Source organism: Aquarana catesbeiana, linkage group LG04, assembly GCF_042186555.1.
Source record: "Aquarana catesbeiana isolate 2022-GZ linkage group LG04, ASM4218655v1, whole genome shotgun sequence".
Taxonomy (NCBI): Eukaryota; Metazoa; Chordata; class Amphibia; order Anura; family Ranidae; genus Aquarana; species Aquarana catesbeiana.
Window position 1 is genome coordinate 178,067,812 of NC_133327.1, and position 15,539 is coordinate 178,083,350.

Sequence of the window (15,539 nt, forward strand, 5' to 3'; positions counted from 1 at the left end):
CTCATATCCATTCATATGTAACAACACTGCCATATCCAGAGTACGCCATATTACCCCACTGTGTGTATGTTATACTGCTCCACAAATTCCATTACAGTAAATGAATGAACCTTAACGCCCCGCAAACGCTCTGCAACTGCCTGCCATAGCAATTGCAAGGCGTTGCCATAGACTTGAATGGGAGGCGTTGAAGCCTTTCAAACGCCTTCTGAATCAACATGAGGCTTCAATTTTGAAGTGACACAATGCTAACACTTATGCCCCATACAAACGGTCGGACATTGATCGGACATTCCGACAACAAAATCCTAGGATTTTTTCCGACGGATATTGGCTCAAACTTGTCTTGCACACGGTCACACAAAGTTGTCGGAAAATCCGATCGTTCTGAACGCGGTGACGTAAAACACGTACGTTGGGACTATAAACGGGGCAGTAGCCAATAGCTTTCAGCTCTTTATTTAATCTCAGCATGATTGGCACTTTGTGCGTCGGATTTGTGTACACACGATCGGAAATTCCGACAACGGATTTTGTTGTCGGAAAATTTTATAGCCTGCTCTCAAACTTTCTGTGTCGGAAAATCCGATGGAAAATGTTTGATGGAGCCTACACACGGTCGGAATTTCCAACAACAAGGTCCTATCACACATTTTCCGTCGGAAAATCCGACCGTGTATACAGGGCATTAGTGTGAACAGCACTATGTGCTGTCTATTGTATTTTGTGCATGGGCGTTTGTGGGGCCTTTTTAATGCCTCTTAAATGCCTGCTCTTAATGCCAGTGTGAACTCAGCCTTAGCGGTCAACCCCATCAGAGCAACTTAACCCCCCTGTTTTAGGTTAACACCCATGTAGTTGCCAAGCTTCCAGCAGTCAAGGCTCTCTTTCACAAGGAGGGAGGGGAGGGGGGGGATCAAGGGGCCTTCATTTGAATTGACTTTGGTGCCAAGTGGCCTATTTAAAGCACTGCAAGGCTCATGATCGGTTGAAAGAATCCTGGAAAATCCCCCCCCCCCGCCAATATTTACAGTGCTTTGTGCTATTATTGAAACCTAAGGCTAGAATACTCCTTTAAATATAATGTATAATATCTGTAGTTAAAAGTAGGAAACACGTTTCTATAGAGAAAGAGGAAGTATTGTTGCAGTCTTTTGCTAAGCACAAGCTAGAGTCTGAGACAAAGTGATGTAATAACCTGTTTACTGTTAAAGAACTGTCTGTACATTGTGAGGCGAGATATTTTACGAATAATACGTCTATACATAGGGGAGGTGTTTAGCCTGGCCTGGATTGGAGGTAAACCATGAGTGGGCAGGCCTGGCTATATTCTGATTGTATACTATAACAGATGCTGTACCCGGAAATAAACTGAGCAGTGTATGAATTCTGATCTCTCTTTGGTCATTATATATGTTTCTCCCTGCGCAGGTCTAAGTGTGAGGAATGGAGAAGTGCCGGCTATCAGGTTAGTATTGAATAGGTGAATTAAAGCTGTTAACTAGTAAACAGAGGTAAGAGAAATAGAATTGCTTACATCAGCGGTCCTCAGCTTCTGTGGCCAGACCCTATGCTTGCATTTGTGTTCTGACCCAGCTTTGTCCTGACTCTGCTTAATCTCAATATTCAATTGGCTTGGAACATGACCTTATCTTCTGTCTGCTGATTACCTTCTCTTCTTGCCTGATACCATCCTTGGCCTTGCCCCGAGTTTGCTTTTGTTTCCTGATTCAGCACCCCTGCTGTCTGGTTGTTGCTGAATCTTGCCTGCCTTACTGCACCTCTAGATCCTGCATCTGACAGCTTTTGGATTGTCTTCTGCGCGGTTCCCAGTTCTGTGCTTACTGCATCTCCTGTACTACTCAGAGCATCTTCCGTCTAGGATCTTCTACAAGCACCTGTGCCACTCTGTGCCTTGTTATACCCTCATCATCTGCCGGGAGAAGTGCAATGTCATAAATCCACAGAAAAACTGTGGTTAGTTCTCCTACTTTATTGTGAAATATAGTTGCTTAAAGTGTTCGTAAACCTCATTAATAATGAACAAAGCACATCCCACTATAGTGTGTACTAACCTGAATCCAAAGCATCAAGTCTGGTTCCTCTCTGATCTCATCTCTCTCGGCATGATCAAGCCACGCCTCAGCCTTCCGGGAGAGGGCCCATGCCCCTCCCCCAACCAGCACACAGAAGATGACTCATATCCTCAGCTCTCTGTTTTCTCTGAGCCTATGAAAGGGAGGGGGAGTAGTCACTTTCTTCCAATCAGCTCTCATGTTACACTTAACTCTGTGCTCTAGCTCTGCAGTATGTTTGATGTCAGATCCCCGCCCCATGGTTTCTGCTTCTGAGAAATTATCACTTCATCTGTGTGCTATAGAAGACTGTGTCGGAAGGATGGAAAGATAAACAGGTACAACTCATGTACAGTGCCTTGCAAAAGTATTAATCCCCTTGGAATTTTTTGTGTTTTGTTGCCTCACAACCTGGAATTAACATGGATTGTTTGAGGATTTGCATCATTTAATTTAGAGAACATGCCCACAACTTTGAAGATGTTTTTTTTATTGTGAAGCAAACAACAAATAAGACAAAATAACAGAAAAAGTCAATGTGCATAACTATTCACAAGTCAATACTTTGTAGAGCCACCGTTTGCGGCTATCACAGCTCCAAGTCGCTTTGGATAAGTCTCTATGAGCTTGCCACATCTTACCACTGGGATTTTTGCCCATTCCTCCTTGCAAAACTGCTCCAGCTCCTTCAGGATGGATGGTTTGCGCTTGTGAACAGCAATCTTTAAGTCTGACTACAGATTTTCTATTGGATTGAGGTCTGGGCTTTGACTAGGTCATTCCAACACATTTATATGTTTCCCCTTAAACCACTCAAGTGTTGCTTTAGCAGTGTGTTTAGGGTCATTGTCCTGCTGGAAGGTGAACCTCCATCCTAGCCTCAAATCACACTCAGAGTGGTACAGGTTTTGCTCAATAATATCCCTGTATTTAGCACCATCCATCTTTCCCTCAACTCTGACCAGTTTCCCAGTACCAACTGCTGACAAACATCCCCACAGCATGATGCTGCCACCACCATGTTTCACTGTGGGGATGGTGTTCTTTGGGTGATGTGATGTGTTGGGTTTGCGCCAGACATAGCGTTTTCTTTGATGGCCAAAATGATGCCTTTTCCCAAACTCAAAATGTGACATTTTGTTTCTTGTTGATAGTAATGGCTTTCTTCTGGCCACTCTGGCATAAAGCCCAACTCTATGGAGCATACAGCTTATTGTTGTCCTATATACAGATACTCCAGTCTCTGCTGTGGAACTTTGCAGCTCCTCCAGGGTTACCTTAGGTCTCTCTACTGCCTCTCTGATTAATGCCCTCCTTGCCCGGTCCGTGAGTTTTGGTATGTGGCCGTTTCTTGGCAGGTTTGCTGTTGTGCCATGCTCTTTCCATTTGGTTATGATAGATTTGATGGTGTTCCTAGGGATCATCAAAGATTTGTATATTTTTTTATAACCTAACCTGACTTGTACTTCTCAACAACATTGTCCCTTACTTGTTTGGAGAGTTCCTTGGTCTTCATGGCAGTGTTTGGTTAGTGGTACCTCTTGCTTAGGTGTTGCAGCCTCTGGGGCCTTTCAAAAAGGTGTATATATGTAATGACAGATCGTGTGACACTTATATTGCATACAGGTGGACATCATTTCACTAATTATTTGACCTCTGAAGGTAATTGGTTGCACCAGAGCTTTTTATGGGCTTCATAGCAAAGGGGGTGAATACATATGCACATACCAATTATAATTTTTTTAATTTCTGAAAAATAGTTTTATGATTATATTTTTCTAATTTTACTTCACCAACTTAGACTATTGTGTTCTGAACCATTACATATAATTCAGATTAAAAAAACATTGAACTAAAGGCTGTAATGTAACAAAATAGGTACAAAGCAAAGGGGTGTGAATACTTTTGCAAGGCACTGTAGGAGGATTTGTATCATTATATTTTAAATACCATTTATTTTATATATATAGATCTAGATATAGATCTATATATAGATATATAGATCTATATCTATATCTATAGATATAGATATAGATCTATATATCTATATATATAAAAAATAAATGCTACCGACATAGAAAGTGATTTATACATTAAAAGTATGGACCATAACCAACTGCTACATTTTAGTAGTTTTCACCCCAAGGGAAATTCAAATCGATAACTAATAGTCATTTGACTTCGGTAAAAAGAATTGTTAGTGATCCACAGCATCGTGAGGAGAGATTAAATTAGATGGAAACTAGGCTTGTTAGGAGAGGTTATCCGGCCACATTAGTCAAAAGGGAATGTATACATTTAACTAACAACAGGATCCCTTATAGGAATACTTAAAGAATCCCATTTGTATCACAATTCCATCCATTATCTTTTCGTGTTTATAACATTATTAAAAACATTGGGGGATGTTGAAAGATAATTATCCTAATATAGTTGAATTTCAAACCCCACCCTTGTCCTCATATAGACAGGGTAGAACTTTAAGGGAGAGATTGGTCAAATCTGACCAATATAGTCCCCCAATCCAACTATCATATTGTTTATCCTGTATACAGTGCAAGTCTATGATTAAAGGAAAGCATATATCTCACCCACATGGAGGTTATGATATTCAATTAAAGGCTATTACACATGCCAAACGTCATATATTATTTATGTGAGAAAATGCCCTTGTGGGCTAGGGGAAACCACCCAGAAGTTCAAGGACCGCATACTGTAGCAATGCACAAATACTTAATTAGGGATACGTTAGTACAGCTACCATTAGCTACTAGCTACTTTGTGGAGAAAGGACATTCAGTTTCCCAATTAAAGTATATGGTGCTGAGGGGGATAAATAAGAACAGGAGAGGTGGTGAAATATTGTTAAAGAAACAAGAAGTACATTGGATTAATTTTCTTGATACCATTGCCCCTACAGAATTAAACACGGATTTAGATTTGTTCATTTAAATAAACTAATTAACGTATGAGTGAAGGAATTGAATTATACTATTTATTGATTGATCACATAATTCATTCCAAATGTGCTGTTTGAAAATGTTTAAATAGACATAGGTATACTTAGAGCTTTACATATATTCTGATCTGATGAAGGGCGTGAGCTTTTGAGCCCGAAGCGGAAATCACCAATGCTATATTATGGAATGCTTTGTATATGCATGAACAATTGGTTCAATAAAATTTTATGTGCAGCAATCCCTTGAATTTTTTTTTATATATGGTCAGCGGGATGACTAGATTGCATTGCACTGCCTGATAACCGAGTACTGCTTTCCCCATCTACGGTGAAGATATATATACCTCTATCTATCTATCTATCTATCTATCTATCTATCTATCTATCTATCTATCTATCTATCTATCTATCTATCTATCTATCTATCTATCTATGTATATATATATCTATATAGATATATAGATCTAGATATATAGATATATATCTAGATCTATAGATCTATATAGATCTATAGATCTAGATATATATCTATATATATAGTATCTCACAAAAGTAAGTTCATCCCTCACATTTTTGTAAATATTTATATTTATTATATCTTTTCATGTGACAACACTGAAGAAATGACACTTTGCTACAAAGTAAAGTAGTGAGTGTACAGCTTGTATAATGCCGTGTACACACGGTCGGATTTTCTGACGGGAAATGTTCAATGGGAGCTTGTTGTCGGAAATTCCGACCGTGTGTAGGCTCCATCAGACATTTTCCGTCGGAATTTCCGACAAACAAAATTTGAGATCTGGATCTCAAATTTTCCGACAACAGAATCCGTTCTCGTAAATTCCATTAGTGTGTACACAATTCCGACGCACAAAGTTCGACGCATGCTCTGAATCAAGTACGAGACGGAAGTGCTCGTTCTGGTAAAACTAGCATTTGTAATGGAGATTGCACATTTGTCACACTGCAAATTTTAAAGTCTTTTAATGCAGCACATGCTCTTCTTCTTTATAATGCTAGAATAATGAAGTTGTTTTGCTGCTGATATTCACACAGAGTTCTGACAACTTGATTTCTTTATTATTTCTCGTGATCTCATGAATATTTTTTTTTTTTTTGTCAGATCTCCATAATAATGTTTAGAATTTTTGTTTATAGTGTTTTTTTTTTATTTTTTATACAGATCTCCTATTTTTTTATAGTGATCTCCATAATTTTTTCTTTTGTTTTGTGTCAAGTTACCACCATTATTATCTTGTATTTTTTAACCTCAAGGAGGTTGGTGTTGGTGACCATTGTTAATTTCACATTGTATTTTTGAAATGTACCTGCCTACTCACAAACAAACTGTCCTTTTTGAAGTAAAACATATAGGCAAGTATTTGTGAAAAATAAATAGCCATTTATTATGGGTCATAACAAACTAAAGTGGAAGGCAACGCTGAAGAAGCTGGTGAAATTTGCGAAGCCTTTGTACCCCAGGGCAGACATCAATTATTTTACAGTCAAAATTTGTGGCCTGAGGAGTCCTTATAATAGTGAGCACGATTCGGTCCAGGGCTACAAGAGATCAGGAACAGCAGCAGATGACATATCTGGCCCCAGGCTGTGGTCTTACAACAGCCTGTGTCTTTTGTCAGACCAGACTGAACCCAGGCCATCACTCTCTTGTCTTCCTTCCATGCTTCCTTCCATGCTTGCTTCCAGGCTGTGGCTCTGGTGTTGGAGTTGTGGCAGATGGTGGAGGAGGAGGAGGAAGACCAAGGTTGAACTCACAAACGTGGTTTTGGCTTGTGAGTTCGTCCCTCAACCCCTTATTTAGGGCTTGTAACATAACTTCCTTATATATGAGGCGTTGGCCCTCCTCCATTTCCTGCATTTTGCAGGCTTCCATGTAGGCATAGTCATCTTGATTATTGGGGGGGGGGTTCTGAGGGCCGCAATAGCCTTCCGAAATAGGCCAGGTTACTCCTATTCCTGGGACTTTTTTTTGGAAGGCAGAGGGGAGGGACCTGGGATTCGGGCAGGCTACTGGGCCCGGACACCTCCTGGCTGCCACTTACCCCCGCCACCACCTGGCTGCCACTTTCCACAGCCTCCTCCTGGCTGAGACTTTCCTGTGTACGAAAAAGGGACATAGCTTTAGTTTTTGTTTCATCAATCACACACAATGTTCAGCTCATGGCTGTTGCAAATTGAATGTTAATAAATAGAAAAGACTATCATTGTGTCAGGTCACCTTGAGGCTAGGGGACAGATGCACTCTGTAGGAGTCAGAAGTGCATCGCTAGGTAGTGAACCCTAGGACTGACTGCTGCGGATTGAACCCTGGGAGGTTCAGGAAGCAGGTCTAATGGATCACTAACACAGATCCCACTGGGAGCTAGAGCATAGATTCCCCAGGGCGCGGAGTCTAAGAGCCAGCAGGTGTTCACCAGAGCCTCTAGTGGTGAGGATGGAAGTCGGTAACTGGAATCAGACGTAGGAAACACAGCAAGTACACACAAAATCTAACACACAATGGTTGATCAGCACTGCTGGCTTGCAGTGCACAGGTTAATATAGGGTTCCCTGATAGGAGCTGGGGTGGAGCCATGCTAGAGGAGAGTTTACAAAAGCAGTCAGGTGAGGGTCAGCTGGTCTCTAGAGATGAACACATGGAGACAGGTAAGCTGACAAACTCTATTGCATAACCATGACAGTACCCCCCCTCTTATGAGGCCTCCCCCTCCCCCGCCTGTGCCCAGGCTTAAAGGGAAACTCCAGATGGAACCTCCTCAATAGACGAGGAGCAAAGACCTCAGATGCAGTGATCCAAGACCTCTCCTTAGGACCAAACCCTTTCCAATGTACGAGGTACTGAAGAATGCCTTTACGGAGCCGGGAATCCAAAACTTGACTAACCTTGTACTTTAGATTATCCTCATAAACCGGGACCGAGGTAGGGAGAGGACGAAAGGACTTATTGAGGACTAAAGTCTTTTTAGAAATGGGTAAGGGCACGAGAAGACCATCAGAAGTCTGAGCAGGGTCCCCCAGACCCTTAAAGATGAGCTGGACATCCAACACAGGATCATCAGACTGGGTAGAGGTCAGTGAATCCCTGAGGTCAGGTTGGTTAGAAGGTGACGTGTCACAAGAGTTAAGCTGGATAGCTGAAACACAAACAAAATGCAGAGAGCCCTGAACAAAAGATTAAAAACCCCACCTGGCCGAATGAGGCAGTCTATCCAAAGGATGGATTGAGCCTCTTAAACAGGTTTGAACGGATGTAGTAGCAGTAGGGTGAGGCCAGGTTACAGAAGGTCCTGAACAAGAAGCAGGAAGCTCACTGGGCATAGGCTGGACTGGTGCAGAGGCTGACTGAACAGCATCGCCAGGTGCAGCGACCACCAGAATTGCATCGCAGGGGGCGTAGTGACTGTGGAACTGGTGGACGAGTCAGCCGAGTCAACCTGGGTGTGTGTCCAAGGGGGTCCAGGGACAGGCAAAGCAGTGACTGATTGGCTCAGGTTCACAGGTGGGCTCCTCATCCAGAGTGCCACACGACCCAGAGAGTGCCTCAGCCCGACTATTGCAGGAGACATTCCAGAAATCGCTATATGCAGCGGGAAGAGCAGAAGATACTGGGATGGTGGCAACAGGAAGTTTCTCTTTTGGGGTAACCTTGAGTAGGCAGGAGGAGGAACAGGAGGAACCCCAAGTCAAGATCTGTCCAGCAGTCCAGTCAACATGTGGAGAATGGAGCCGTAACCAAGGAAGACCTAATATGATAGGAAATGAAGCCTTAGGTAAGACAAGGAAGGAAATCCACCCCTGGTGGAGTGTCCCTACCGACATCTTAACAGGGAGGGTCTGGAAGTGGATAGGGCCCCCTGGGAGAACAGTGCCATCAATTGCCAAGACCACCAATGGCGTTGTAAGGGGCAAAAGGGTAAGTCTCATGGAAGACGCAGTTCCCCAGTCCATGAAATTGCCAGCGGCTCCGGAATCCAGATATGCCAAGACCGAACGAGGGGAAGCGCCAACATGAAGGAACACAGAAAGGAGAAGATGAGAAGGTGAAGGTGATATTTCAGGGTCCAATACTCCACCTTCTAGATGTATTAGCCCTGAGCGTTTTTCCGGACGAAGAGAACAAGTATCACGAAAATGACCTTTGACGCCACAGTAAAGACACAGGCCCAGAGTTCTGCGCCTAGTGCATTCTTCGAGAGATAACTTGGTCCGGCCCAGCTGCATAGGTTCCTCAGCAGGCAGGAGGCGCTCCTCGGAATGAAGAGAAGGGACATGGAGCTCAGGCTGCCTAAAGAACGGGGAGTGCTGGTGTCTTTTTTCCAGGGCTCTCTACTGAAAGTGAATATCGATCTGGTTACACAAGGTGATGACACCATCCAGATCAGCAGGGAGAGATCCTCCTGCTAATTCATCCTTCACTCTATCAGAGAGGCCATGTAAAAAGGTTGCAACTAGGGCCTCATTATTCCAACTCAGCTCAGCAGTCAAAGTACGAAAATGAAGAGCGTACTGTCCCACAGAAGTGGACTCTTGACGGAGACGTAAAAGGGCACTGGCCGCTGAGGAGACACGACCCGGTTCCTCGAGGATATTTCGAAAAAGTTTAAGAAATCAGACAGGCTAGAAACCACTGGATCATTTAGTTCCCACAGAGGCGCAGCCCAGGCTAACGCCTCACCGGACAGGAGGGATATAATATAGGTTACCTTTGCCCGATCGGACAGGAAGTTTTGGGGCAGAAGCTCAAAATAAATTGTGCACTGGCTAAGGAACCCCCTGCAGGCCTTGGAGTCCCCAGAGAAATGGGCCGGAGCTGGCAGATGTAATGAATGTGTGGCTGCGACTGGTGCGATAGGTGCAGCAGCAGATAGCGGTTGAGGTTGTTGAACCAGGGGTCCTAATGAGGCCTGAACCTGTTCAAAACAGGATGCCAAATCCTGAAGGAATCGCATCACCTGGGTCTGATGCGATTCCTGGGTCTCAAGTCTGCGAACTAAGCCCTGCAACAGATCATCTGCAGCTCAGCCGGGTCCATGGCTGATCAAACTGTCAGATCACCTTGAGGCTAGGTGACAGATGCACTCTGTAGGAGTCAGAAGTGCACCGCTAGATAGTGGACCCTAGGACTGACTGCTGCGGATTGAACCCTGGGAGGTTCAGGAAGCAGGTCTAACGGATCACTGACACAGATCCCACTGGGAACTAGAGCATAGATTCCCCAGGGCGTGGAGTCTAAGAGCCAGCAGGTGTTCACAAGAGCCTCTAGTGGTGAGGATGGACTGCGCTGCAGTCTGGCTCCAGGTCGCGGCTCCCAGGGTCTCACAGCTTACGCTCACGGTAGACTACAGGAGAAGAGGAAGGAGGCAGCAGGCTGGAACAACAAGGAAAGTAAGGGACAAGCCAAGGTCGGGGCCACAAGCAGACAAGGACAACAGAGTTCACGCCAAGGTTCAGGGTCACAGGCAAACAGGGATGGTCGGGGACACACCAATGGTCAGGGTCACGAGCAGACAGGAATAGTTAAGAACAGGCCAAAGTCGGTAACTGGAATCAGACGTAGGAAACACAGCAAGTACACACGAAATCTGACACACAATGGTTGATCAGCACTGCTGGCTTGCAGTGCACAGGTTAATATAGGGTTCCCTGATAGGAGCTGGGGTGGAGCCATGCTAGAGGAGAGTTTACAAAAGCAGTCAGGTGAGGGTCAGCTGGTCTCTAGAGGTGAACACATGGAGACAGGTAAGCTGACAAACAAACTCTATTGCATAACCATGACACATTGTGACCCCAGAATTTTTCATTCTTGTCCCAATCATTTGTGGCCACTACTGTCTATTGATATGTAAAACACTTTGTAAAATCAGAAATTACTGATCAATAATAACACCTCCACTTCTTCCTGGCTGGAAGGCCCAGGTTGGACATCGGAAGCCTCAACTGTGGTGGAAGGAAGCATTGAAGGAAGACTGGAGAGTGCTGGCCTGGGTTCAGTCTGGCCTGCCAGAAAATGCAGTCTGTCATAGTACCACAGCCTGGGTACATAAATGTCATCTGCTGCAGCTCCTGATCTCTGGGAATCCTGGGCCTTCTTGTGCTCCCTATTATAAGTGATCCTCATGCCACCAATTAGGGCCTTCAAATAGGGGATGTCTGCTGTGGGGATCACCGGCTTCACTAATTCCAGTAATTGATCCAGTGCTGCCTTCCCCTTTGTTTTATTGTTATAAAAGGGGTGGTTTACCTGCCACAGACAGGGCAGCTCCCTGTACATATCAATGAATATGGGGATAAAGTCCTCATCATTGAATAGATCCATTTTCGCTGCAAGACACAACACAAGACAAACCCTAATATCAGGCTAAACTCTGCTAATCTTGTCCCAATATAGGCCTCAATCTATAAGCAGTATAGCCCACTGATGCACCAAGTTAAAATTGTACCTTTGTTCCAACGATCGGCGCTTCCGATATTCCCTCCTCTCACAGATCGTACGTACGATGCACGCGTGTTACGCTTTATATACACTGCGCATGTGTGAAACTCCGCCCGCCCCTGACGTTCTTTCTAGTCTATTTCCTGCCCCTTCTCTGCTTCACAGTGGGAGAGCACATGGCGGAGAAAGAGCACGTGCATGCAGAGGAGAGCAGCACCGACGAAAGCCCGGCGCCACGAACATCCCGATCCCGGAGGAGATTTAAGGCCTCAAATATGTCCTTTGTCGAGATCGTGTAGATGGTGGACATCTTGAAGAGGGCCGACTATGATGGGAAGCATGGACCTTACCCAAACCCAAATGTGAGAAAGGCCAAGATCATGGCTAAAGTTGTGAAAAGTCTGCAGAAGAATTTTGGGGTACGGCGATCCAAGCATCAATTGAGGAAACGCTGGTCAGACCTGAAATTGAGGGAGCAGGATCAGTACAGAAACATCAGGAAACTGCTTCTAAAAAGTAAGTATCCGTCCTGTGTTTCTATTATTATTATTACGTTCGTGCTGCTCCATGTGTTTTTCTTCACTGTTGTACAGTTTAAAATGACTTTCAGGTTCGTGGGCACATTAATCGTTCGTAGTAAACATCGTTCGTTCGGCCACTAATACAATGTTTTTGGCAGATACAGGTTAATTACATTTGTTCAGGCCTATTTGTATTCAAAGAAGTTTAGTACATTGTTGTCTAGATGGGTTTGTAACTAGAATGAAAATGTAAACTTGATTCAGTGTAAGGAGAGGACACTCAGCAGCTGTTTACACATCTGGACACAGGAGCACTAGTGTGGGACACCAGAACAAACTTTTTAGGGTGTCCCACACAGGTGCTCCAGTGGATACTACGGGTGTCGCCATGTGTGAAAATTGTGCAAAAAAGGTAAGTATTCCAGCTTTAGAAAGGGAAAAAAAATGTCTTCAGCTTGGAACTCTGCCCAAAAAGACAACTATACGATACTTCCGACACTTCCAAGCAATGTTTCTGATTCCTATTTCTGCTCTCCAATATCTGTGTGCTAAGTATACCTCTTTTTATTCACATAGGGGAGAAAAGACTCAGGACATCAGAGGACACCAGGGACCCCCCACCTCCTAAAGAAGGGGAAATACTAACACCACAACCAGAGGATGTGGAGGAAGGAGAGGTTTATGAAGTGGGTGAAATAGTGACCACAACAGGTGAGTGTCTGAGACCACAGCTTTAGGTAATAGATGTATGCCTGCATATTTATAACACATGGTGTGTTTTTTTTATTTTAGGTGATGTGGATGTTGTGAAATAAGAAACTAAATTCACAAGTGCAAGTGCACACGTCTTCATCGGGGAGATCATGGTGTGCAATCGTAATTTACAGAAGATCAAGGAAGACATCAATGATGTTGAAAAAAGACTCAAAAACATCATTGATGTTTTAGGCAGAATCTAAAACACACCTAAATTCTTCCATTTGTTGATATTTTTTAAATTTTGGAATCTTTTTTGATGTATATTGAAAGCCAAATTTTGAAGATGCACACAGTGTGTCAACATGCGCTATCTGCCATCACGGGATATCAATGTACGCGTTTTGTAGGTGCAACCTCTTCCTCGCAACTCAAGTAGCTGAGAGGAAGGGGTTGCACCCCCGAAACACGTCTATTGATCCCACATGATGGGAGCTAGCACATGTTGACATTAGGCATTGGATCAGGAGGGAAATCTCCATATTGACTCTCAATTTGTTTGCATCTTCAAAATTTGGCTTTCACAGGGGTGACATCACCCCATCTGATGAAGGCAATATCAACACAGTTTGGACATACTAATGTCTGATATTGCCTTCAAATTATCAAAGTTGAACTTTGTAAGTTCCTGAGTTGTGTATTGTTTAATGATTTTAAACATGCCTGCTTAACACAAAAAAGGCTATTTGTACTGTCAAAACCAAAAATGTTATTACAAAAATATGTTGGTTTGTTCAAAAACCCTTTTCTAATGCACATGTGAATGTGCACAGAGTAAAAAGTTTTCTACTCAACAATGTTTGACTTCTTATTTCAATGCTCAATAGCAGTTTTTGGACTAAGTTGGTGTTTACAGTGACAATGGGGGTTATTTACTAAAGGCAAATCCACTTTGCACTACAGTTTCAAGTGCATTTTCAAGTGCACTTGTAGTGCAAAGTGGATTTTCCTTTAGTAAATAACCCCCACAGTGCTTTATGATTTGCAACAATCAGGCCATTTTCGTGACTCCCAAAATTAATTCATGGTGCTGAAAATTATAAATATTTTTATCAGTATTGCATTACATACATTAACAACAAAAGCAAGGTGTGTGTGTAGCAGACCCACAACAAAATAGTTCGCTGAAGAAGAGATTGTCACCTCATGTATAAAATAAATTACATTTGCACTATTGAAGAAAATGGCCAAAAAGAAAAGCCCATTGGATAACCTAGGACAAAGCTAAAAGAAACACAAGCAGTAAATCAAAGGAAATCTTATTTCAGTTTAACTAAAATATTTATTTTTAAAATGTTTCTTAAACATTTTCTGGCATATAAATGGCCCCCCTACCCGCAAAGTACTCAACATACTTCTGTCTTACTTTGCGGGCGCTTTGGGGGGCAAGTCAGGAGGGCCAGCTTCAAGTGCCGTCAGGGTTTCTTCTTGAAGTCCAGCCTCAGACCCAACTGAGGCCACATAGTTCATTGAATTTCTCCTTAAATAGTTGTGGAGAATGCAGCATGCAAGGATTATATGGTTACGTTTATATTCTGCCATGTTGATTGCCGTAAGGAATAGGCGGAACCGGCTGGCCATTATCCCGAAAGTGTTCTCCACCACTCTTCTGGCTCTGGCCAGCTGGTAGTTAAAAACCCTCTGGTCCGGGGTGAGGGTCCTCATGGCTTCAAAACAGTTGGCTGGTCAGAACGAACTAACAGAAAGCACTGAAAAACAGAAAGACCTGAGAAGAGCAAGCTGAAAATCAGAAACGAGTGGACAAGAATGCACTGAAAATCAAATATGTACTATATGCACTGAATAACAAATGCAAACTGACTACATGCACTGAAAACCAGATACAAACCCACAAGCACAAACTGAAGAGCAGTAAGGATCTGAAAAGCACGAGGCTGAAATGTGCGAATAGTCTCTCACCAAACTTCTACTAACACGAGATTAGCAGAAGGAGCTCAAAGGGTGGCGCACTGGTTACTGAACTTCCCTTTTATAGTGCTATTGTACGTGTTGTACGTCACCGCATTCTTGACTAGGGATGAGCCGAACACCCCCCGGTTCAGTTCGCACCAGAACCTGCAAACGGACCGAAAATTTGTACGAACTTTAGAACCCCATTGAAGTCTATGGGACTCGAACGTTCAAAATCAAAAGTCCTAAATTTAAAGGCTAATTTGCATGGTATTGTCCTAAAAAGGGTTTGGGGACCCGGGTCCTGCCCCGGGAGACATCTATTAATGCAAAAAAAGTTTTAAAAACGGACGTTTTTTCAGGAGCAGTGATTTTAATGATGCTTAAAGTGAAAAAAAAAAAGTGAAATATTCCTTTAAATATTGTACCTGGGGGGTGTCTATAGTATGCCTGTAAAGTGGCGCGTGCTTCCTGTGCTTAGAACAGTCACTGCACAAAATGACATTTGTAAAGGAATAAAAGTCATTTAAAACTGCTTACGGCTTTAATGTAATGTCCGATCCCGCTAATATGGATGAAAATCAGTGAGACAAACAGCAGTCCATTACCCCCCAGTCCATTACCAGGCCCTTTGGTTCTTGTATGGATATTAAGGGGTACCCCGCACCCAAATAAAAAAAAAGGAAAGGCATGGGGCCCCAGGCCCTCTGAACAGCAGTATACAGGCGGTGCAAACAGGACAGGGAGTGTAGGTTTGTTGTTAAGTAGAATCTGTTTGTAATTTTGAACTGGTACATTTTTAAAGAGTAGCTCCAGCCAAAAAATCTATTTTTAAGCTTTTTGGAAAACATAGGGAAGGGTTA

At 43.3% G+C, this 15,539-nt stretch overlaps 1 long non-coding RNA gene across 1 annotated transcript; it reads left to right on the plus strand.

Annotated features, from left to right (window-relative positions):
• Positions 1-1,362: 1,362 nt before the first annotated feature.
• On the plus strand, positions 1,363-12,900 carry LOC141141440 (uncharacterized). The gene is made up of 3 exons (XR_012244081.1): positions 1,363-1,468; positions 12,586-12,720; positions 12,802-12,900. It is a non-coding gene; the product is annotated as an uncharacterized lncRNA (long non-coding RNA).
• Positions 12,901-15,539: the final 2,639 nt, after the last annotated feature.